Source organism: Anolis sagrei, chromosome 4 (genome assembly GCF_037176765.1).
Source record: "Anolis sagrei isolate rAnoSag1 chromosome 4, rAnoSag1.mat, whole genome shotgun sequence".
Lineage (NCBI taxonomy): Eukaryota > Metazoa > Chordata > Lepidosauria > Squamata > Dactyloidae > Anolis > Anolis sagrei.
The window spans coordinates 103,382,448-103,405,759 of NC_090024.1; the positions used below are offsets into that span (position 1 = coordinate 103,382,448).

Below are 23,312 nucleotides of genomic sequence, written 5' to 3' on the forward strand. Positions count from 1 at the left end.
ATTATGCAAATGTTGTTTTTTCAGTGTTAAAATCGACAGTTAAAACACTTAGGGAAAGAACAGAAAAAGCATTAACTGTCTAGTAAGGTTACTGGAATTACAAGCTGAAAGTCCCTAGTTCACAAATCAGCAATCAATTTACTGATTATTTGTATATATAAAATGGATGCAGGAGAGGACCAGATGAACTGTCAGTGATGAAAAGCTATAACAGGATAATGCTTGGCATGTCGCAAAAAACAGATCTCCTCTTAGATATTTTCAAGACATGGTTAGTTAAATCTGTGGATGCAGAACCTGTGAATACGGAAGACAAATTGTATACAGAGGAGTGTAATGTTACTAAATTGCTCATTAAAAAACTTAATGTCATTAAAAGCACAAGAGAGTTCTTTAGTGCAGCTGATATATCTCCCTTTTGGTTTGTCAGACCTATTGTTTCCTTCTTTGTATGCTTTCGAATACTGCTGAAGTCTAAAACTATTAGTATTATAAATTCATACCCAAGTTTTGTTCTTTCAGGTCCTGCTGCTGTCATGGCACCTTTTAGATATAATGTGATTTTCTCTTGTTTACTTCATGCTGCTTTCATTGATGCTCTAATGTTAATTGGGTTGATTAGCATAATGATAGTAAACTTATCTCAGCAACCCTGTTGGAAACCATGGGAATTGAGTTTACACAGTTAAGCAATGGATAAGGGGAACATTCTGGCTGCAACATATTATGTTGTGCTTCAGAAACTGTGGATGGGCTTAGAATGGAGTAGCAGGGGAAGAAAGCAATGTTTATTACTACCAAATTTCTATATGTGTGCAAGTAAGTAATACATCATATAGAATCACAAGAAGTAAAATGTCATACTAAAAATCTTGATCACAAGTGGAAGACTTAGGAGTATTACAGATGAAATACAATCAAATAAAATTACCATGCTCAAAAAATGTCTCCAACTCTTTCTTCAACAGAACTTGTTAGAAACAAGTTGTAAGTAACATATTGACTGTTAAAAGGTTTTTAGTAGTAACATAGGCATAACAGAGTTTTGTTTTAAAGTGACATATCAAACAAAGACAAAATAATTCTTGATAACATAATTCTTAAACCATTGGCCCTCTTCTTCAGAGCCAATGGCCTAAAGATAAACTATTATAACATTTCTGCCAGTTTTTGATAGTTTCTGTTCGGAGGCAGAACTATAAATAGTAGGGCTGTCCAACCACGGAAAAAATTGTTTCTAAACTTGATTCGTTTTTAGGGGTTTTTTTGCGTTTTGTTATTTAAAAGAATTTTGAAATTTTTCTTTAAAAAAGTTCGATATTTACGAAATTTCAGAAATTACGAAACAAATATGAAACAATTACGAATCGATTCGTTAATGGCGGACGCGATTGCGCAATACGCTAAAAAAACCTCCAAATGGGACAGGGGGAACTTCTGAAGCTTCCCTATCCCTCTGTTGTTGACTGTTGGTGTAATAATTTATTTTTTATCACTGATAAAACAAACAGCAACTATAAAACTTGCACCAGACATACGGAAATAATAACGAAACAATTACAAATCGATTACGAAACAATTACGAAACGAATTGCAAAATTCGTTTTGTTTTTTAGTTGCTCCTGAATGGTTCAATATCGCTTCGTTATAAAAAAAATGAATTAATAACGAATTACGAAATTAACGAAAGAAACCGCCCAGCCCTAATAAATAGTACTGCTGGTCCTTTGATATCCACACAGTAACACAGGCCAAAAGCTTACTATATTTGATGGTGATACTCCATCATTGCATGTAACATCTCATCAATAGGCCCCAAATCTGAAAAAAATTGTTAACCATTCACCCTTACTCTGTGTTTCTTACATACAAATCTCACTGAATCTCACTAGCCTGTCTTTACAGAGCTGCTATTTGGTTCGGGTATACATCCTCTGATAATGTCTTCATGTGTGATTTCTCCTTGGTTCTTTGTTGCTCCTTTGTTGCAGCATAGGTTCATAAAGTGACTTATAGTTTTCCAATCATGATCTCCCTGGACCTGCTGGGCAAGCAAGTACCACAGATGCAAGCAAAACATAGAGTCAATTTGCAGCAAAAACGTTTTAGTCAGTTAATCAGCTGGTCAACAGAGTACAACTGCAACTTCTGATCTTCTCCACACACTGTTTCGTAAACTCAGATTCAGTTTTCCATCCAAAAATATCAGGAGGCTTTAATTTTCACCATTGCACTATTTACAGTAATAGTCAGGATACGCAGATCCACAATCAGATTTGTACTTACAAATGATCCTCAGAGAGCCACACACACAGAGACATTCACAACAAGATTCACACAGGAAGAGAGAGATCGAACATTTCATCTCCATTTTTATAACCACCTGCTGACTTGTTTCCAGTAAGGGACAAATGACTGATGCAACCCCTTTGTCATAAACCTCTCATAATTATGACTCTGCCACTACTACATGCCCCTCAGGTATTTCATCATGACTTCCTCAGTCATTCCCCAGGTGTTAACACATGTCCACCAAAACTGTATTTTTCACATAGGTTAAATGCTGAGGCATTTCTATCTAACAATATGATCCCTATCTAGCTATCCTATCACTTTGTAAACTGGAGAGTTCTCCATAGTAATTAGGGCTTGGTTTGCAACTAATGCCTCTTGGCTTGTTGCCATATCTCCTGAGGTAAACTCCTGATTTTTTCTCATGTATTATTTATTTATTTATTATTTACATCACTTATATCCCGCCCATATCAGCCCGCAGGCGACTCAGGGCGGTCTACACATCGGCACAATTCGATGCCATCAATACAATACAAAAGCAAAAACAATTATGTGCATTTATACAAAAAAGACAGTGCAATAACAATTTAAAAAGAGCTATATCCTCTCATTCCAATCCTCATCCGTTTCATCGTATTGGCCGTTCCTGGGTCATTCTCCATCTCAAGCTTGACTATTCCGGGGTTCCGAATGCCTGCTCGAAGAGCCAGGTTTTCACTCTCTTACGAAAGGTCAGGAGGGAGAGGGCTGATCTAATATCCCTAGGCAGGGAGTTCCACAGCCGAGGGGCCACCACAGAGAAGGCCCTGTCTCTCGTCCCCACCAAGCATGCTTGCGAAGCAGACGGGATCGAGAGCAGGGCCTCCTCAGATGATCTTAACTTCCTGGAGGGTTCGTAGGAAGAGATGCATTCGGATAGGTAGGCTGGGCCAGAACCGTTTAGGGCTTTATAGGCTAAAGCCAGCACTTTGAATTGGGCCCGGTAGCAAACTGGCAGCCAGTGGAGCTGATGCAGCAGAGGAGTTGTGTGCTCCCTGAGCGCCGCTCCTGTTAGCAACCTGGCTGCTGCACGCTGGACCATTTGAAGCTTCCGGGCCGTCTTCAAAGGCAACCCTACGTAGAGCGCATTGCAGTAATCTATGCGGGATGTAACCAGAGCGTGGACTACCATGGCCAACCCCCCCCCCAAAAAAAACAGTGGGCTATTTCATTCCGTGAACTTTTCCCTTTTCTAAGTATAATCTGTTCAGTTATGGTGGCTCTACACAGGCCATTTAAGCTGGTATAGGATTGCAACTGCCTACACAATACACATAGGCTGATGCAATTTAACCCAGAGTAAGCTGCATAATGCAGCTGCAACTTGGGTTAAAAAACCTAAGAAAAAATCTGAATTCTGCAGCAGGATAGCCCCCCCCCCCATAAATGTCCTTGCTGGTCACACACAGAAAGACCAGGAAGTAAAGCTGCTGGAGGTCAAGTACATCTCATTTTTACCCTGTTTAGGGAGAGAATAAGGGTGCACTTGATGGCAGAAACGGGTCATTCCCAGACATGCCAAATTGTTTTTGGCATAGCTGGGCTGTGTGGCCAGTGTCCCATATGGAGGAGTCTGACAGTGCCTCTTTCTGGTCACAAAATGGCCCAAAGTGAGCAAATTTCATACTGGTTCAGAACCACTTTTCCTTAAAAACCCTTATTCTTTTCAGCCAGCCTCCTACGTTAATCCATATATAGTTGAATAGCACTTGACCTTTACTTCAGTTTTTTTTTGTAGTGTTCTCTCTGCGTAAGTGAATTGAATGTATGCTGGCATTTCTCCATTTCTCCATTTCTCCATTTGTCTGGGCCTATGCCCAGACAAAATTACAGTTATCAGGAATCATACAAGCACATATCTAAAGACTGAAAATAGAAAGACTTTTTCTTTGATGGAAGCCACCATTCTAAATAATGTAACCAAAATATATGCCAACAATGTTGCTTTGTAGTGCAAGCAATTTCAAAATATGTGCACCAGTTGTTCACCACAAAGTTGCACCCCCACCAACACCACTACCACCACCAAATGCGAGATAAAAGACTGAGTGAATTATTGGGTGTGTTAGGGCTGGCACTTCCATTGAATCTAAGGAAATGCATGCACTTGAACAATGATTGACATTCTAAGGATGAATCCTAGCAGGTTAGTAATTCTGGTATCAGTCACATATTGAAATTTTAGGTCCAACAATAAACCACTGTCGAGAAAAAAAAACTCTCCTCCTATGGGAGAGCTACCTGCCTCACCTTAACTCAAAGTACATTTCTTATCCCTCTGGCCAATGAAAGGGGAAGCAGAACCTCATAGAATTGAGATGAAAGGTTGCCTCCCCAATGCTGCTTACATTCATTCAGTATTCTCAAATGTTTAATGAAGCTATGTGACACACTGAAAGGACTTGTTGTAGCTCAGGACATGCACAAAGCTATAGCTGTAGTTGCAAGCCGTCTAGGATTGGTTTCCTCCTCCCAGTGGCACTGAAGTACAAAGGGTTAAACTCAATGACTGGTAATGCCTGGCCAAAGTGGCTAGGATGTTTCCACTTCAGTCAGGCAATGAGGTTTACAAGGGGAAGATGGGGTGCACTAACAGGAACCTCTACCTGGACTTTGCCCCACCCATACTCCTTTGTATTTTGTTGACTTTATATTCTTATTAGAAAAATAGTGGACAAGTTTTGACTGAATGCTAATGCTTTTGTCACAAGCTTGGGGCAGTTGGCATGGATTCTGAATCGGGAAGATTAGGGGATCTTATTCTGGAGACTTGGGGCATCTGGGGCAGAGATAATGTAACTCTCCTTAGGAGTTTTAGCTGTTCTAGCACTCCCTGGAGGTAAGGGGCTCAACTCAAGAGGGGCACTCACTTGTGTGGATTGTCTTCTGTCATCCCAAGGGCTCTGATAGAGTGTTGGTGGTTTGGGTTCGTTGACTTGGTTGATGCTCAGATTCCTACCCATGTAGGAGTGCCAACCATATTACAGCAGTTAGCTAAATAAAGTTGTAGCCTACCTTTACCCAACACCTGAAGTTTGATTGTTTTGTCAGAGAAGTGAGCTCATCATTGAGCTCACAATGACATTTCTATTGCACATCAGGTTTCTAAGGCAGGGCAGTTTGAAACCTTGAATGCAAAGATTTTGTTGGACTTGAGCACCCAGAGACCACAACCAGTATGATCAGTTATTCTGAAACTCTATCCCAACAACATCTCGAGGCCTGCATTTAGAACACGATTATTCTGTGGACTGGAATGGTCTTGCCATTTGTTAAAACAAAATTGGAGCAGCATGCTGACACACATTCCCATCTGTTTCTAGTGTAGATTGAACAGGTCAAATGCAGGTCACAAGTGCATTGCAAATGCTTTGAATCAGCCCTAAGTCATAACACAACTGTTGTAGATCTGTCCATGTAGCTATATTTGAGCCTTTTGTTTTATAGTTTAGACATATTTTGTTCATCGTCCTTAGTAACTGAAGTTAATTATTCTCATGATGTTCAGATGGTCCATGATGTACTTGCACACTAATAAAACTATATGTGTTTTGTTGTATATCCTTAGGCTGAAATATGTTAACCACCAACACTGCAGAGAGCTGTGAAGTGTTCACCACTTAACATCTTCTTTCCTCCATAAAAGGACCTCTGAATGTGTTTTTTTTAAACCATTCCACTTTCTGACCACACATTATTGTTTGTTTATTTGTGAAATACACATGTTAAGTTTCAAAGCACAAAATAAATAAAAAAATCCTATTCATTGTTCAGACTATTTCCCTTCTGGAAGATAAAGCATTAAATGAGAAACTGAACATAGTTTATCTTAAGCTAAATGACATATATTTTGTTATTTTGGGGGTGTAAATAAATTGTGTGCTACTGATTACAAGGGGAAAGAGCCTGGGTTTTCCCCATTCGACTAACAGGAGGGAGGGTCCTTTTGTGATGAAATGTTGCATAAATAATAACGGAGGGAGGGCTCTGTTCCCTGTTGCCATGGAAACCTTTGTGCCTGATTGAATTCTATTCTTTTCTACTTTAAGACAGCCACCACTGGGTCTTGGAGGATCTCTGTATTTTGTATGCTTGCCTTTTCTTTTTCTACAAATGTTTTAATGCTTACAAACCAAAGAAGAGTGCTTATCTGTGTTACTTGGATGGTCAGGATGGTCGCTAGCATTCATGATTTTAAATCTTGTACGTTTACTTTTATGTATGATGAAAGAAGCAAAACGATTAGACCTGTTTGAAGTACTGCTTTGGAAAGAGGGAAAACTCACTCTTCGGCTTTGTGACTGGGTTTATTTCCATAGCCTATTCAACTTTTTTTTTCTTTTTCTTTCTTTGGAACTGATCAAGAAATATTAATTTTGCAAAGTGTGCAACAAAGGTAAAAAGCAGATGACGTTAAATTTATACGTGTCTTTTATCATCGTCTGTTCATTTGTAAGTTCATTAAAGCTTTTTCATACCAGCTTTCTGAAAGTTGTGTTGTTATCTGTAATATGCTGAAAACAAACCAGCTGGCTTCTATGAAGAATAGTTGTCTTTAAAATTATGTGTTAAATTTCATCTCAAAATAATATTAGAGTGAATTCTTTAAAACTAGTTTGCATTTTCATTCTATTTAAATTCATCAGCAGTTTGATGCATATTTAATTAGATGATGATTGTTTTCTCCTACGTTCATTGATGTACTGTTGCATGTAATGCTATTAATTATTGCAGAAGGTATACAAATATATGGGAACAGCTCATTTTAGCTGAAGCTTTTCAAGTTCTTACTTTTTACCATTCCATGAACAGTTTTTACTTAGTGCCTGTTGGGAGATTTTTTTTTTTGTTTCACATGTTCTATGGGGGAAAAAATTCAGGTAAAATCCATTTGAATTAAGACAGAAATTCCCACGCACAATATATTTATTTCCTCACACTGATAATAATTGACTCTGTTATTGACTTGTGAATCTGTTTACATTTTCACCCAGAAATACCGTTACCTTTTTCTGAATGTTTGCTAGCTGCAATTTAAGTTTTAGTTTTTGTACTAAATACTTTGTAGTTGAAGTAAAACTTGTACTATATTTAATTTATGAGAGACCACAGTTTGCAGTCAGAGATATGTGCTAACATGGAAAATATTGTGAACAGCTACTTTATAATGGCGTGTGAATTCAGTGTTACAGTTAAATTGTTCTGTAAGTGCCATAGCCAAAGAAGACTGTGAGTGACTGCTCAGGAAATTAAATAAATGAACTGTTCCCAGTGTTTGGATATGCCTAAAATACTCATTGCTGACTTTTCCCGCACAAATTGTACTCAGAGCTCAGATCTGTGTGTACCTTTTTAGAGGAGAGTTATAATAATGACCTCTTCTTGGTGCCAACATTTCAATGAAAAACCCAAAAAGCACCATCTCATCAAGCCTCTTGAAATTCTTGATTACCTATCCAAGAAAACATAGTAAAAGTATGGTGGTGCCTTTCACAAAACTAATTCTCATCAAACATACTATGCATTATTTTAGCCATCTGTGATATATTGCTAGCAAAAGTAGATGATGAATAATAATTTTATCTATGCTAAATAAAAGATATGGTCTGCCACTGGGTGATACTTGGTCAGAAAACAATACTAGAAACCAGTTAAACTTAGGCTTCAATGACATTCAGCTCAGTCACAATCATGAAATGTGTGGAAATAATATGTTTGATATGTCCATAACTGATAGCGCACCACATGTTTTTTTGTTCTTGTTCCTTTCCCCTGACTTTAGATATATTTTTGCTCTGACACCAGTAAAGCTTAGCTGCTTAATCCTATGCTGAATATATTATTTGCATTTTTGTGATATATTTGAAAAAAGCAAAGTTACATTTTCTAGTTCTTAAAACTACAATAAAGTAGCATTAATCATATTGTGATTGGAAAAATTCTTTATCTGTGGATAATGTAATTGAAATTATTAAGTGCTCTGTGTTTAAGAAGTGTTTCCTCAGTCCAAGCTTTGTTAAAACCTGCTTCAAGATGTATACGTTAATTTTTTTCCATATTTGACTGATATGAATGGAGATAAGCTAATTTAGTTTGCTCTTCTGCTGAGTAAAACTTCAAAGTCTATTTCTTGAAAGAAATTTATTACATGGATGTCATCATGTAATACTTCATTGAAATGGATTTTGAAACGGATTGGGTTGGCTAGTGTGATATCAGAATAGATATACTGAAATTTTCATGATTTAAAAGCTCTATCAACCATAATTCTTCTAAAAAGGGCATGGATCTCCTGTGAGTCAGCTTTCATTGTTAATGTGTGTTATATATTGAACTATGCAAAAGATAAGGTACCAGTAATAGTAGTGCTCTCAATTGTTTCACTCCCTCATTATTTATTTCTTACTCTACCATTTGAAAGTAGCATAAGCATGGCAAGAGCCTTTTCTTTATCTCTGCTGCTCAAACACCCATGCATCACAAATATGAGCCAGTGGATAGATAAGATAGGAAGATAGGGAAAAGGTTCTCTTCTTTTTCTACACTTTTCTGCTTTTCACATTAAAGAGAGATGGAAACTGTGTTTCTTCTAATTGTCACTATGTACATCCAAGCTGTATTTATGTCCTAAATCAGGGTTTCTTAACAGTTTTAAACATGCAATCCCTTTTTACCTAAGAAATTTTATGGGGTATAAAATATACAAAAGAAGCATACAAATATAATTTTTTTGGATATCAGATGGTTAAATCAATAAATATGGACCAATTGTACCACAGTAAGAACAATTAAGACATGGCTATCTTCCAAGTACATAAAAATCAAACCCCTTAAGTAAAATACAGTGGCTCTCAGTATCTTCTGGGTTTTGTTCCAAGCCTCATAGTGGATACCAAAAACCCTGGATGCTCAAATCTCATGATATAAAAAGGTATAGTCAAATGATGCCCCTTAAATAAAAAGTCAAGATTTGAGAGATATAGTCTTGCTGTGGATGGTTGCCTCTGTGGGTATAGTGGGCCAAACTCTGTAGGAAGATTGTGCAAACAAAAGAAATCAGATTCCTTCAAACAGCCTGGAGAGGCTACAGAATTTCTCCTACTACTCCCTTAACATACCTCTTTTGCCTGTCCTTATCCCTCCTCCTCCTCTGTTGCCTGTTGGCTTTGTTTTGTTCTCCTGCATGTGGCTGGCTGCCTCACTGGATCTGTTTCCATTTTCTTAGCACAGGCAAACTTCTGCCCTCCAGGTGTTTTGGACTTCAGCTCCCACAATTCCTAGCTGGTAGGCTATTACAAATAGTGGGAGTTGACGTCCAAAACACCTGGAGGGCAGATGTTTACCCATGCCTGCCTTAGCAGCTTGAGCTGGACCCCCCCCCCCTTTTGACAGCAGCCATTGCAGTCCATTTTTTGGGGGGGGGACCCCATTTTTGGGGGGTCCTTTTATGACCCCAACATTGAGCTAAGGAGACCCCATTTGTGGTGGATGACCCATGGTTTAAGAAACGCTATCCAGAAATACTTTTTCTAAGTCTCGGGGGAAAAGTAGTAACAATTTTTTAAATATCTAGGTGAAGTCTTTGTGAATCATTCTTCTGGCATGAAACACCTATCAGCTTAAGGTCATAACTACTACAATGTGTAGGACATGAAACTATTTTTGAAAACAGTCCAGAAAGGTCAATTACAGTTGGCCCTCCACATTTACCGGTTTGCTTAATGTGGATTTTATTATTTGCAGATTTGATTAAAACATTATCTTTAGGATTGACAACATTTTCCAGTGTAAGTCGGTCAACTTCTTCCTGTCCTGTAATGCAGTAGAATTTGACCTTAGAGTTGTGCTGAAGACTGAGAAATGCCTAGAGAACTATTGTCTCTAGTAGGAAAAAAAAAATCATATGTGCTTTCCCCCCACTTTTGCATAGGTCTAATACCCCTAACCATAGTGAATGTGAAGGAGTGGTTGTAGTTCAAAATATGACACCAAAAGTATTGTGGAACTGAGCAGCAGTGTTGTGCCAGCTCCACTGGCTGCCAGTGTACTTTCAGGCTCAATACAAATGCTAGTTTAACTGCAAAGCCTTTTACACCTGGAAGGCATCACTGTATCTAAACAACCACTTACCTCCATATTTCCTCAGTTACCATTAGGACTCAACTCTTAAGTGCTCTCGCATGCTGAGTTTCAGGCCTTCTCAGTAGTACCTATCTGTATGTGCCAGGTTTTATTGGCTTTACAGAATCAGGAAAGACCTTTTTAGTCTCTCAAGCATCTTCTTCTTCTGCTTTTTCTTTTGCTTGTTTACTAACAAGGCAGTGTTTATGTCTGTTTTCTCTTTTAAATGTCATTTTTAAATTCTTCAGTGTTTGTTGCCATGGGGGTTTGAGTCCTTGCTGTGATAAATTGTTTTTCTCCTGTTGTTTATTTTGATTGTATTTAATTCTATTTAATTAATTTTGTTATGTTTCACAGTATAATTTTGTATTTCATTTTGGCTATGAGTGGCTCATAAATTGAATTTTGAAATGTTAAAAACCTGTCCAGTTATACAGGGAGGGCCCTTGGTTTGGAGACTGGATTGCCTTCTTATAACTGGACTGAAGTCCTGAGACACTAATTGCCTGTCTCAGGCCACATTGAACACTGCCCTATATCCCAGGATCTGAATCCAGATTATCTGCTTATCCCAGATTATCTGGCCGTGAATACTCATATAATCCAGTTCAAAGCAGATGACTTGGAATCAGATCCTGGGATATAAGAACTGTGTTGAAAAGTTTCTGATGGAAATGCTTTTATAAAGTAATGCTGTAACAAAAGTAAGCACAGAATTGTTTTCGTAGCTAAACAGATTCTACTCTTCTAATTTTGTGAACATGGAATGGAACAAACCCATGTTTTCACTTAAGATGAATTAATACAATTGCCTTGTATCAAAGATGTGTATGTGTTAGGTGTAGGTGTAGAATATACACATTGCTCTGTGTGTGCTGTTTTTTAAGTAGATATTTGAAGTAGCTGTATGAGTCATTTAAAATGTTATTAAATGGCATTATTGAATTATTCCTTGCATAAAATCTTTTAGTAAGTGCATTCTGGGAGTCATAAATAAAATGATCCTAACACCTAATTCATATACTATTTTAGCATCAGTTGCTATGCTAATAGGAAGGTGTTTGAAAACTATTTATATGAAGCAGAATCCCATGTGATATATGAAATGTTACTCATGCCAGAAAAACACACATACATTTAAAAGCTGAATTTTCTCTGATGTTGAAATACTCCAAAACCACAAAGGGCATGGGTAATCTACAGGTCTAAAGTAAATGATAAATTCAGCCATGGCTGTTGGATAAATGCCATTGATTTTAGAGGGTAAAAGTTCATATTAAGTCCTCTTCTGTTTGCAAGAGTACAGAATTGGATGAACTTTGATCGTATTAAAGCTGATGAGAATAGTTGCCTTTAACACCACCTGAGGCGGGGGTTTGTTCCAACCACATAGATGTTCACGGAAGCATGAAGTAACATGAGCTTTCCTTCCTTCCCTCCAACATTATCATCAAGGAACACAATCCCTTGTATTGTTTTTCTTCTTCCTTTGTAACTATTCTGCTTTTCCTTCAAACACTTTCCCTACTGCTATTAGCAAACAAAGATCCTTTGTCAAATAAATCATCTAAGATTTATAACTCTCAAACAGCAGAAATAAATAAGTATAATTTGAGATCTATAGTATATGCAGTGATCTCTGGAATTAAGTTGCCAGGAAATTTGACCAGGCATGAATTTTGTTTCAGAGCTACTACATGCAAACATTTGTAGGAAGTTGGGTATAGATTGAAAAAAAAAACCTTTTATCTTTTTATAAATATATTCTCCCATGTTTAGAGAAAAGTTCTAGGAATTGTGTATGAGATCTGAAGACATGAATAAGGTGTATTTTTTCTGAATTATTATAGTAGCATGTGGACAATTTCCAAACAGCTGTCTATCTTCCCATTTTTAATTTAATAAGTCTCTTGGCACCCTGACATCTGCAATAAGGCTATGAGGTGGATTGACAAAACAGGTTGGACTGTTCAAGACTAAACTGGTGAGGCATATACATGAAAAGGCACAGTTCATTACTGTGGTAAATGGCTGATAGTGGAATTAACTGACTAGGGCAGACTTTCCCAACCTGGTGCCCTTTAGATGATTTGGAATGCAACTTTCATCACTTGGGACCATTGGACATACTAGATATTGCTGATGGGAGTGGTAATCTAAAATACCTGGAGGATGCTAGATTGGAGGAAACTGCTTTGGGAGCTATAGGGTAATTTGTGACTTGTGATCCAGGATATATGAGTAAGTTAAATCTAAATGACTAAACCAAATCATAACCAACTTCAGATATGCTGTGAAACATATACAGTGAATACACAGCATATATACAGATATGCTGTAAAACATATACAGTGAACATATACAGTGAACAGTGAAACATATACAGTGATACCTTTTAAATATTATTGATTTGCCTTTCAACCTTTTTAGTACATAAGTAACCTGTAACTTCTTAATAACAAGGGAATGTCTTGAATAATATTTCCATTGAGGTATATTTGAGGCTCAATAATGGTATTTCTTGAACCCAAAACATTTTAGCCAAAAGTGACAGAAATTAACAGGAAGCTTAGTTTCATTGAACTTGCATTAGTGCAGCTCACAATTCTAATCTGCCTTTCAGCCACAAAAGCACAAAGCATAAAATCAAATAAAGTAGCTGAAAACAAGCCAGATTTTATGAAAGAAAATAGTACACAGAGTAATACAGTCATTACACGTACTAAGTCATCAGGATGAACTAAAAGACAGAAAAACTTGAGAAGACACACAATATGTACCAAAATAGATGTCCTTGACAACTTTCCTGAAATACTACAAGACTCATGAGGAAGCCTTGTTTAGACAGAAGAACTGTCTGTCAAACTGACCTCAAAATAAATTAAGATACTATAGGATCATGGGTTCCATGGAATCAAGGTTCTATAGGAATTTTGAGGACCAGTTTCACTATATCAGAGATCTCAGGGTTCTTAGAATAGCCTTATATCACAGAAATAGTCAGATAGAAGATAAGTATGAGTAGCCCTAAGTTAGGGCTTAAGCCATTTTGATCCAGCCACAAGAGTGTTGCCTCATTAAATCAGGTCATTGTATAATGTTTATGTTCTTGATACTGAAAAATGTTAGGTGGAGGAAGCACTGCTGAAACAGCTGGAGGGATCCTGATATTTTTCAGGAAAAAGGGAAACGTATCCAGTATTTATCAAATGAAGACTTCCAGCATATTTCTTTCTCCTATACAAGGATGCATGGTTTCTCTGCAATTTGAGCACTATTTGTTTTTAAGAAATTTATTGAAAAGTAAAACCAGTTGTGCCCATATTCATGCGGTTTTTCCACACAGAAAATACGCATAGTGCATAAAAAATTATTATTTCCCACAAATATTTGGTTGGGTTTTTTTTTTTTTGCCTTCTTCAAAAAACACATTTTCTGCTCAGGAAACTAGTGCACAATATTGACCAGATTGTGTATTTATGCAGTGTGAGCAAACAGTCAGATTCTTACACAGGAAAACTACAGCTTTTCTGCATGAATTCTGTAGAGAAAATCTAATGTTTTTTATACTTATAACCATCATATGAAAGCTGAGATGTGAAAGATGCAAACAAACAAAATTAGGAAAGTGTCTCCATTCAGCAGGGATTGTCCTGCTTACTGCTGTGGAATTCCCAGAGTTGTGTAGTTTCACAAGGTCTTTAGCCTTCACTGTCAAAGCATAGCAGAGCCACAGCATTGAAAGTTATGTCAAACTGCAATAATTCCACAGTGTAGATGCATCCTCAATTTCTTACTGCTCTTCCCACTTATTCTCTTTGACTTCAGCTTGCTTCCACTGCTGCAAATTGTGTTCAAAGTGCAAAAGTAGTTTGCACACAATTAATTTTGTAAAGTAGAGTTGAGATGGGGAAATGAAAGATTGCCCTTTCCAGCAAACTGAAACTGCTGCAGTGTCTCGTTCCTTGTCTGTTCTTCATTGGTAACTTTTGCTGACATAACTACACTAGGCCACATATCCTAGTTTTCAGCTGTAAAAGGTTGAAAGGTGAAATATATGTAGCATGAAAAACAGGATATCTTTATTAAATATCATTTTATGTATGTCTCTCATTCTGTTTTTCCCCCCTAATTATTTGTTTACTTTTTGTTTTGGGAGATAGGAATACAGGTTACATGTTTAAAAGATATGCCGGCTGGACATTTCAATAGGAACTATCATACAATGATATAAATAATTTTGTATGATTGCTGCCATCAAAAAGTCTAGATGAAGACTTCTTAAACTTTTTCCAATCACATCCTCTTTTCCACCATTTTTTACATGGACACGGGATATATAGGTATATAAAATATGAATTAAAAATCAAACATTTATTGATAAATATATCAACACTTGCAAGGTTTGATGAACAGGCTGATTTCCCTTTTTATGATGTACACCTGAAGCATTTTCTGCAGTATCCACTGTTAACACTGCCCATTGTTGCTAACAGATTCATGTAAATGTCTTCAACAACCACTAAGTGGTTGCCAAATTTTGTGGCTATAGTATTGAGCTAAAGGGTCCCCATTTGGGGTCAGGATTTACAGCTTAAGTGATTGATAGATATTATAGTTTCCTTATTCTTTGAGTGTTGTATGATTTTTCTTGAAATCGTCCATGATTTGGGAGCTCTTGGCTACTCCACTTTAGCCATTTAGGGATTGTTGATCTTCCTCTGCTACAAATGCTCTGTAATGCAAAGCATTCCTTTTGTTTCAGTAAAACTAGTCTTATAACAAGGGTCTTCTTCCTATCACAATAAAAACATAAAATAGGGCAAGAAAAGGCAAGGAAAGAAGGAAACCACTGTTGTAAGTGTCCTGTGCAGAATGGATGACAGAAGAGGATGCTTTCAGCCTTTTTTGTGTTAGCAGACATTTTCCTGTACATTTTTATGCTATTGTATTTGGGCCGGGGGGTAGGGTATTAATTATCTGCATGAGGTAGTACCATTCTATATTCCAAAACATTCCCAAGACACTTAATTTTCTTGTGAAAAAAAATGGAGATACTTCATGTGTTATGTTAGATTTAAAATAAATCGGCAATTCTTGAATGATGAAAAGGCAAAGATCAAGAATGGAGATACATTATGTATACCTCTGGGCTTTTATAAATAAATGTTATTTGATTTTAACTAATTTGACAGGAAGTAATTTGCCTTAAGCGGTCATTAGATTATATAGTACTACGGGAAGACACTACTAACATATTGATTGTGATTTAGTTCTCTGACATCTAATGTGCTGAATCACCTGATTTTAAGAAATCAGATTATTAGATTATTCTTGATATATTATTCATAAAGTTCTGTATTGAAGAATCACAAAAAATATGTTGAACAAATATGAGGAAAAGTACTATGTTTTGTTCCAGCTGAATATAAGCAAACATATGTCATGCCTTCCCTTTTTGCACATTCATTTATGTTTTATTCTTCAGTTGATTTGTTGTGCTTCGGAATATTTTAAGAAGTGCTGGCAATTTCAAGCAGAATAAAAACACATTAAACTAGCAGCACTACATGTATTCAGCTGAAGGCCAAACTAAAATGCTTCATGGAAAGATTGTGACTGGAATACCTCAGGTTTTTCTTCTTTATTTCGTTCCAAAATAAATTCAAGGGATAATTGGCTTCTTCTCTCTTTCTTTCTCAAAATAAAGCCAAAGGATAATCGAAACATGTCCATGGGATGATAGCAGGTAATCTAACATCTGTGACTATGATCCAGATCTCCAACCACTATCATCGGCTAATAGCTCGGGATGGAGACACATATGTAGACACAAACATTGTGACAGAATTTTTCCCCGCTGTGGCTAATAGTAAGAATGTGTGCATGTGATTTAAATTCAGAAAGTGTCATTGCTGCAAAGGATTGCACCACAACAACCAAAATATCTTCCCTGCATACAAAATAAGGACACACAAGATATGTGCTTGTGTGTTCTATTCACAATTATCCCATATAATGTGTAGGGTGCTGTCTCCTGCCCACCCCCCGGCATGATACATAGTGACTTTCTCTGCATGATTATAGTAATAGGGAAACTTAGGTTAAAAATATGATCCCATATGCTTATATCTATTCTCTCTCTCTGTGTAGTGTAATCCTGACACTGGTCATTTGTATCAGATTAACATTGCACTGTTTTATAAAACAGCAAAATAAACTTAGTTTTACTAAGTGCTTACATCAGCTTCAAAGTTGCAGTCTGCTGCATCTTTGAACTCATGTTGCAAAACACTGCCTTGGAAACTGCAAGGCAGTGATGATTTGCGACTATAAAACATCCTGCATAGGAATGAAATTAGGGCAATAGCTTCACATGGATAAGTGGTCTGGAAAAGTATATGCATAAAAAGAGCAATCTTGCTAATTGTAAAATACTTGGCATATTGTGTTTTTTCTTCCAAAAAGTATCAGATAAGGAATGTAAAAAAATCTTGCCAGTCTCTTTCTCGTTGTGGACATGCTCATGCTTGAATGTGTGTTTCTAAGGAAATGTGCATTCATACTGTGAGTCATGGGAAGTACAAAAATGATATTTCAGTATGGAAATACAAGTTCACTGGGGTCCTTTCACAAAATCAATTTGCAAATAAGGAGAATTGCATGCATTCTGCCACTGGAATTTGAGTTGTCACTATTGAAGCTTCTGTGTAGCCTTGAATAAGCAAATCAAATGTTCAGTGATCTACTCATGGATAACAAAATATTGGTTATTTCTAAATCAAATGTCACTATCTTAAATTTTACTGAAATATTCACTTGTCAAATCAAGCAGTGCTGGTATAGAGCAGATGTTTAGCTAAAATAAGGACTGACCATGCTTTGCTGCAGAAGTTGTAAAAGTGTGGCCCAACGGTTCCTAGTGCAGCTATCAGAACCCAGACGCCTCTAAAGAGCCAGACACAGGGGTAAACTCAAAACAACAGTTTATTAAGGCAACAAAAGGACTCAGAGACACTTACTTCAGTGCCTCTGTTCAAAAATTAAAGTCTCTAGCAGTTTGCAGCTAAAAAATTTAACTTGGAAAATAATCCGGATTAAACTGACATATAATCTGGGATAAACAAAAATTCAAGCAAAACACCCCAAAATCACACAGTTCAAAGTAGGCAAACAAAGAGCTGTGAAGAAAAGCCATTGTCCAAAAGCAGTCTAAGGTTGAAGAAATTCCAGAAGTATTCAGAGTCCAAAAGGCAGCGTCGTCGTCAAAACAATCCAAGATCGAAGAGAAGGGGAAATCCGCACTTATGAGAATCCAAGCCAGCAACCTGCAGTTCCAGACCCAAGCCCAACAAGAGATACGGCAATGACAGAAGCTAAGGCACAAATCCAACACTTTGCCTACTGCAAAGTTCCAAACTTTCATTGCCTTCATTTATCCTACAACTCATCATCCATTGATGAGCTGCCCTCCGCCCTTTCCTCATCGCTGTCAGCTGTTTTACCCATTACAGCTGAGCGCCAACACCCATCTCTCCAACTCTTCCACCTCTTGTCAAGACTTAGGTCTCCCCATGATTCCCTGGTATCCCCAGACTGCCAATTCCCAGAGAACCCTTCAAAAGCATCACTGGATGTGGGTTGCATGCACACATTCCTGACTTCTTGTACTTGAGTCCAATCCAATGATTCCCCTTCGTCCTCACTACTCCCAGACCCATTACTTCCAGTAAAGCCCATAAAATCCTCCTCCTCCGTTGGAGCAGTAAGTATGTCACGGATCTGGTTCCTCTGACACTCCTTGTCTGACTCTTGCTCACGAGTAGTCCTTTTTACACCTGTACTCCCATCTCCCTCCTCCTCCATTTCACTTTCTGAGAAGCCTTCAAAAGAGTCTTCATCTGTAGGTGACATGAATATTTCCCTGATTCTCTTTCTTTGTTGCTCTTCATCCAACACCTGAGCACCTCTCTTCCCTTCTCTGCTACTCCTACTATCAGTTGTAACATTGCCAGTAGACTCAACTGCAACAGCAGCTGATCACTATACTATGCTCCCACACCCATTTTTTATTTTACTGAAAAGGACTCTTTATGATCTTTAAAAATAATCATGTTATTGTTGAGGATTTTTCCCTTTGAATTGAAAAACACTTTCTATTTTCAAAAAAGGGTGCTCCTTGTTCCCAAATATTACGGAGTTCAACAATAAACTGAGCTTGCTTCCTTATGAGAAGCCTTTTTCTATTAAAAATGAGCTCTGGAGAAAGTTTAGGAATTGGGTACTAATTGGGAATGACCCTGGTCCTCATACCCCTAGCTGTTGCCTACCCTTTAGCCCAGGTTACTTCTCACAATGTGTAGTGAAAACATGACTTTGATTTAGACATCCAGCCACAGTGTTCATGTACTGTCAAACCTGAAAAAGCTTTGCTTTGCCACCTTCTGGAGAGAGTTACTGGGGATTTAAGAGATACTTGGTTTTGTTTTTCTAACTGCGTATATTGGCAGAGGGAGTTAGAATAGTAAACAAACCACCTGCATCCTACTCCCACACAGCCTATTAAAACAAAGTAGAAAAAGTGACTTCCATTTGCAATACTACATTAAGGAGTTTCCTCATGATGCCTTGATACAAAGACATAAGCTTTGCTTGGTTGGAAACTGAAGAAAGAAATCACTCAGATTCTATATCAGGGGAGCAGCAGTAGCCCTCCTACTCTTTGTGGTTAATGCAGATTGCAAAACCAAAGATTTGAAAATGCCTGTGAAGAAGCAGACAGAAGAAGGAAGCTACATCACAGTAGGCTCAGGCTGGATCTACACTGCCATATAATCCGGTTTCAGAATGCAGATTAACTGATTTGAACTGGATTTTATGGTTATATAGATCCCTTATCAGTCCCCATCTATGCAGTTCAAACTGCATTATATGGTCAATGTAAACTCATACAATGCAGTTTAACTGCACTGAACTGTATTATGTAAGTCTATATTGACCATATAATGTAGCTTGAACTGCATTAAATATTCTGGACTAGCATGCAAAAGTTGCATCCTTCAGACAGAACTTGAATTTCTGATCACAGAAGAAGGTGCATGTTTCTATTGCACACATATCACTCACTAGTCCTTCCATGCTGGGGCAATAGATTCAGTCTGTGCTGACAATTGAACTTTCATCTGTATTTCCATCTTGTTTGCTAGGGCAATGAAAATAAATATCAACAGGAAGACTTATTAAAAAGCTTTTATTTTCATACATATGTATATCCATATGCATATTTGTAAAATATAATGATACGTTTCAGTGCTTTCAATAGATGTCCAACCCCCTGCCAAGAAGCAGGAATATTGCATTCAAATCACCCTTGACAAATGGCCATCCAGCCTCTGCTTAAAAGCCTCCAAAGAAGGAGCCTCCACCACACTCCGGGGCAGAGAGTTTGACTGTGAGAGCCGTTCAGCAGTGGAACTCTCTGCCCCGGAGTGTGGTGGAGGCTCCTTTTTTGGAGGCTTTTAAGCAGAGGCTGGATGGCCATTTGTCAGGGGTGATTTGAATGCAATATTCCTGCTTCTTGGCAGGGGGTTGGACTGGATGGCCCATGAGGTCTCTTCCAACTCTTTGATTCTATGATTCTATGATGTAGAACATGGTGGATAATGCTGTATAGCAGCATATCCATTTTCAATATAATAAAAAATGAAAGTGTAATTTATATGGTAAGGGTAGTAATAAATCACCATGAAACAAATTGCATTGTAACTGAGGTGGCTTACAGTTCTTTAGTCTAAACTTTCCAGATCGCTTGTTAGAGGAAGCAGGTTTTCTTTCTTCACACTTAAGTCCTGGATAGTTAAAAGCAGGGGATTTTTTAAATTAAAAAGATAACAAATTTTTCAGACCTTCCCAATCCATCTGAATCAGCTTCTCTTTTCAGGGCCCAAGCAGAACTCCCCAAAGTCCGCTGGAAATAGGCAACCCACCCAGAAAGGAAAATACTGATTATGGCCCACCAATTGAGACAAAGGGAGTGGAGGGTAATTGCCACAATTGTGGTTTTTCTCTTTAATATTAGCGCCAAAGAATCCTATCAAAACAGATGATTAAGCTGAGATCTGGAAAAATGTGCTCACAGAAGGGTCAAGCCAGTGATACACACAAAAATGAGAGATTCTTCTTTATTTGCTCATTGTAGTTTCCTTTGCTAATGCATGCTTTCTTGCCTTGAGCCGAACATCCCATTTATCCATAAATTCCCGATTGATCTAATTCTTTAAAACTGAGATGGCCATGGCTCTTGTCCTAATTTCACTTCATCCTGTATATCAAAACCAAAGAGCACATATGTCTGGACTATATTTTTATGATAAATTATTATTCTTCTGCTGTGTGTGTATGTGTGTATGAGAAATTCTTCTTCTTCTGCTATGTGTGTGTGTGTGTGTGTATGAGAGAGAAAGAGGAGCTTCAAGGTCTAGCATGAAGTCAATGAGTGTTACAATCCTGAAAACTCCCACTTTGTTGCCTGTCTGCACTCTCACCCTCCATTAACGGCAGACCTCAACTGACTTTTCTAAATGACCAACTTCTTTTTACAGCAAAAATGTTTCCATCCCTGCTGTAAGCCTTCAGATTCAAATTCTGAAGATCTTCATGCAAGATTTCTTGATTCTTTAATGCACATTGTTCCTAGGCACAGGGAGTTTCTCAGTGATGAAACTTAGTGGCCAGGCATGTAGCCGGGGGGGGGGGGTCGGGGAGTTCAGCCCCCCCCCCGAAATTCTCATGGTGGTTCGCGAAAAAGCCTTACTGGAGCATTATTTAAACTGTTATGTTTATTCATATCATGATCTGATCACCATACTCAATATATCCCATATGCATGGGGGTATTGGGGTAATGATACAAAAGGTTTGCTAGGCTAGACCCTCTTTCACTCAGACCCAGCCCCCCCTCCCCGAAACTCAGCCCCCCGAACCCCCCCTGAAAAAAATTCAGCCCCCCCCCCCCGAAACGAAATCCTGGCTACGGGCCTGTTAGTGGCATTTCCCATAAGGAACAAGTTTTCCCAATTTATCAAATTTGTAAGTCTTATGTGTTATTGTGACAATGCATATCACATAACTTTCTTTTAAAAGTCATATGTGCTCTTTGGTTTTGATATACAGGATGAAGACCTAAAGCCAACATTCCAGGAATTGGAATGTTGGCTTGCTCTGTTGAAGAAGTAAAGAAAATTTCATATTCAGAAACATAGCCAGTAAGACTATCAAAAGAATACCTTGGTCTACATTTTTAAAAAATCAAGGTACTAAGGCAAGATAGATTTCTAAAATTCTTTCAGCTGGTAGGGAAATACTAGTAGGAGCTATACAGATGTATAAAGTGAACCAGTGGAATTAATATTAATGTTGATATGCTATTCACCAGTTGATTCAGTAGGTCTATTTTAGCTGGAACTTGCAATTAGATTTAAGTCTTGAATATTGTTAAACTAGAAGAAATTTAGGCACTGTGAGTACTGTGACGTTGCTCCATGCCAGTGTGATTTTTAACTTTCTATTTTACTGAGATGAAGCACTTATTTAGAAGTATACAACTCATCCTTAAAATGTTGTTCAGTATTTGAGACTTCAGTCCCATGCAGGAATCCGTTTGTAGTTAATTAGTTAGTAGAAATGTAATCATTTTGCCTGTTTAATCTCCCAGTGACTAGCCACATTTGCTAATCCTAAATATGGCATGATGTTGATAACCATAATGTTTTGGTTAAGCCAATTCTTCAAGTATAATACCACCATCATCAATTTAATTTAGAGCACATCTCTCCTCACACCTACAACATGGTTAATGCACATAGATAAAATACAATACCATTAAAATACACAAGAAAATGTTAAAATAGCATGCTAATGAAATTTAAAGTTAAAATTCGTTGTTTAAAATTAACTTGGTAGTCCTGCCGGAAGAGATACATCTTAATTGTGTCTTAAATTTTGACAACTCATTTAGCTATTAAATTTCTTCTGGCAGGTCATTCCACAGTTTAAGGGCAGCCAATGAAAAGTTCCTTCATGTGACAGTTGCCAGTTAAGATTTGGCTGAAGTACACATCCCTCAGAAGACATCAGTGTCTGGGGCAGATTGTATGGGAGAAGACAATTAACCTGGACCCACTAGAAATATGTAGACGAACATGCAATTTCTGCTTCATTCATTGGTGCTGGCAGCGCCCTCCACTCATAGAAGATGAATTTCTAAAGATGAAAGCATTCTTATCTATAGACGTTCTTTGTATAATTTGGATCAACATTGAAAATCACAAGAAGAACCTCATAGAACAAAAGAGCCTCTCTTCTTCAGAATACAAACCTCTACATCTTAAAAGCAACATAGATCTACAAAAGCACTAGTTCACTCTCTGTCCTTGTGTTTTAAGTCCAGGAATAACTGATTGCTCCATGTCTGTGGAGTACAGAATCTGCTCCGTGTTTTAATCTGAATTTTAAAGAACTTACTTGAAATTCTTGAAACTGTTGGGGGCTAAGGTTCAATCAATTTGGAAAAATCTTCTAGACTTCAGGCTAAAACTCGAAAGCAGATTTAATTGCCTTACTTACATAAAGGCCAACTTCTACTACTTGCTTAGTCACTTGAATTGGGAATGCTTAAAGAGAGCTATTTTCCATTTGTTTGCTCCATAGAACCATGACAGTGACAGTGATTTCATACTGTATTCTACAGCATAGATGCACTCTAGGAAAGCTTCATCATGTAGATAGATTTTGCATCATAAGTCTGTATCTGGTTTGCAAAATTTAATGAAAATAAGCTTAGCTGTGTTCACCATTATT

At 37.6% G+C, this 23,312-nt stretch overlaps 1 protein-coding gene across 9 annotated transcripts in view; it reads left to right on the plus strand.

Moving 5' to 3' along the window:
- Positions 1-23,312, plus strand: part of CTNND2 (catenin delta 2) — a 623,732-nt gene that overhangs the window by 155,233 nt on the left and 445,187 nt on the right. Inside the window, exon 1 of one of the 9 annotated variants that reach the window (XM_067467547.1) lies at positions 6,362-6,420. The exons of 7 other annotated variants lie outside the window; for them this stretch is intronic. The gene's annotated coding sequence lies outside the window, so the exon portion shown is untranslated. One more of the 9 variants, XM_067467546.1, reaches the window with a different exon arrangement.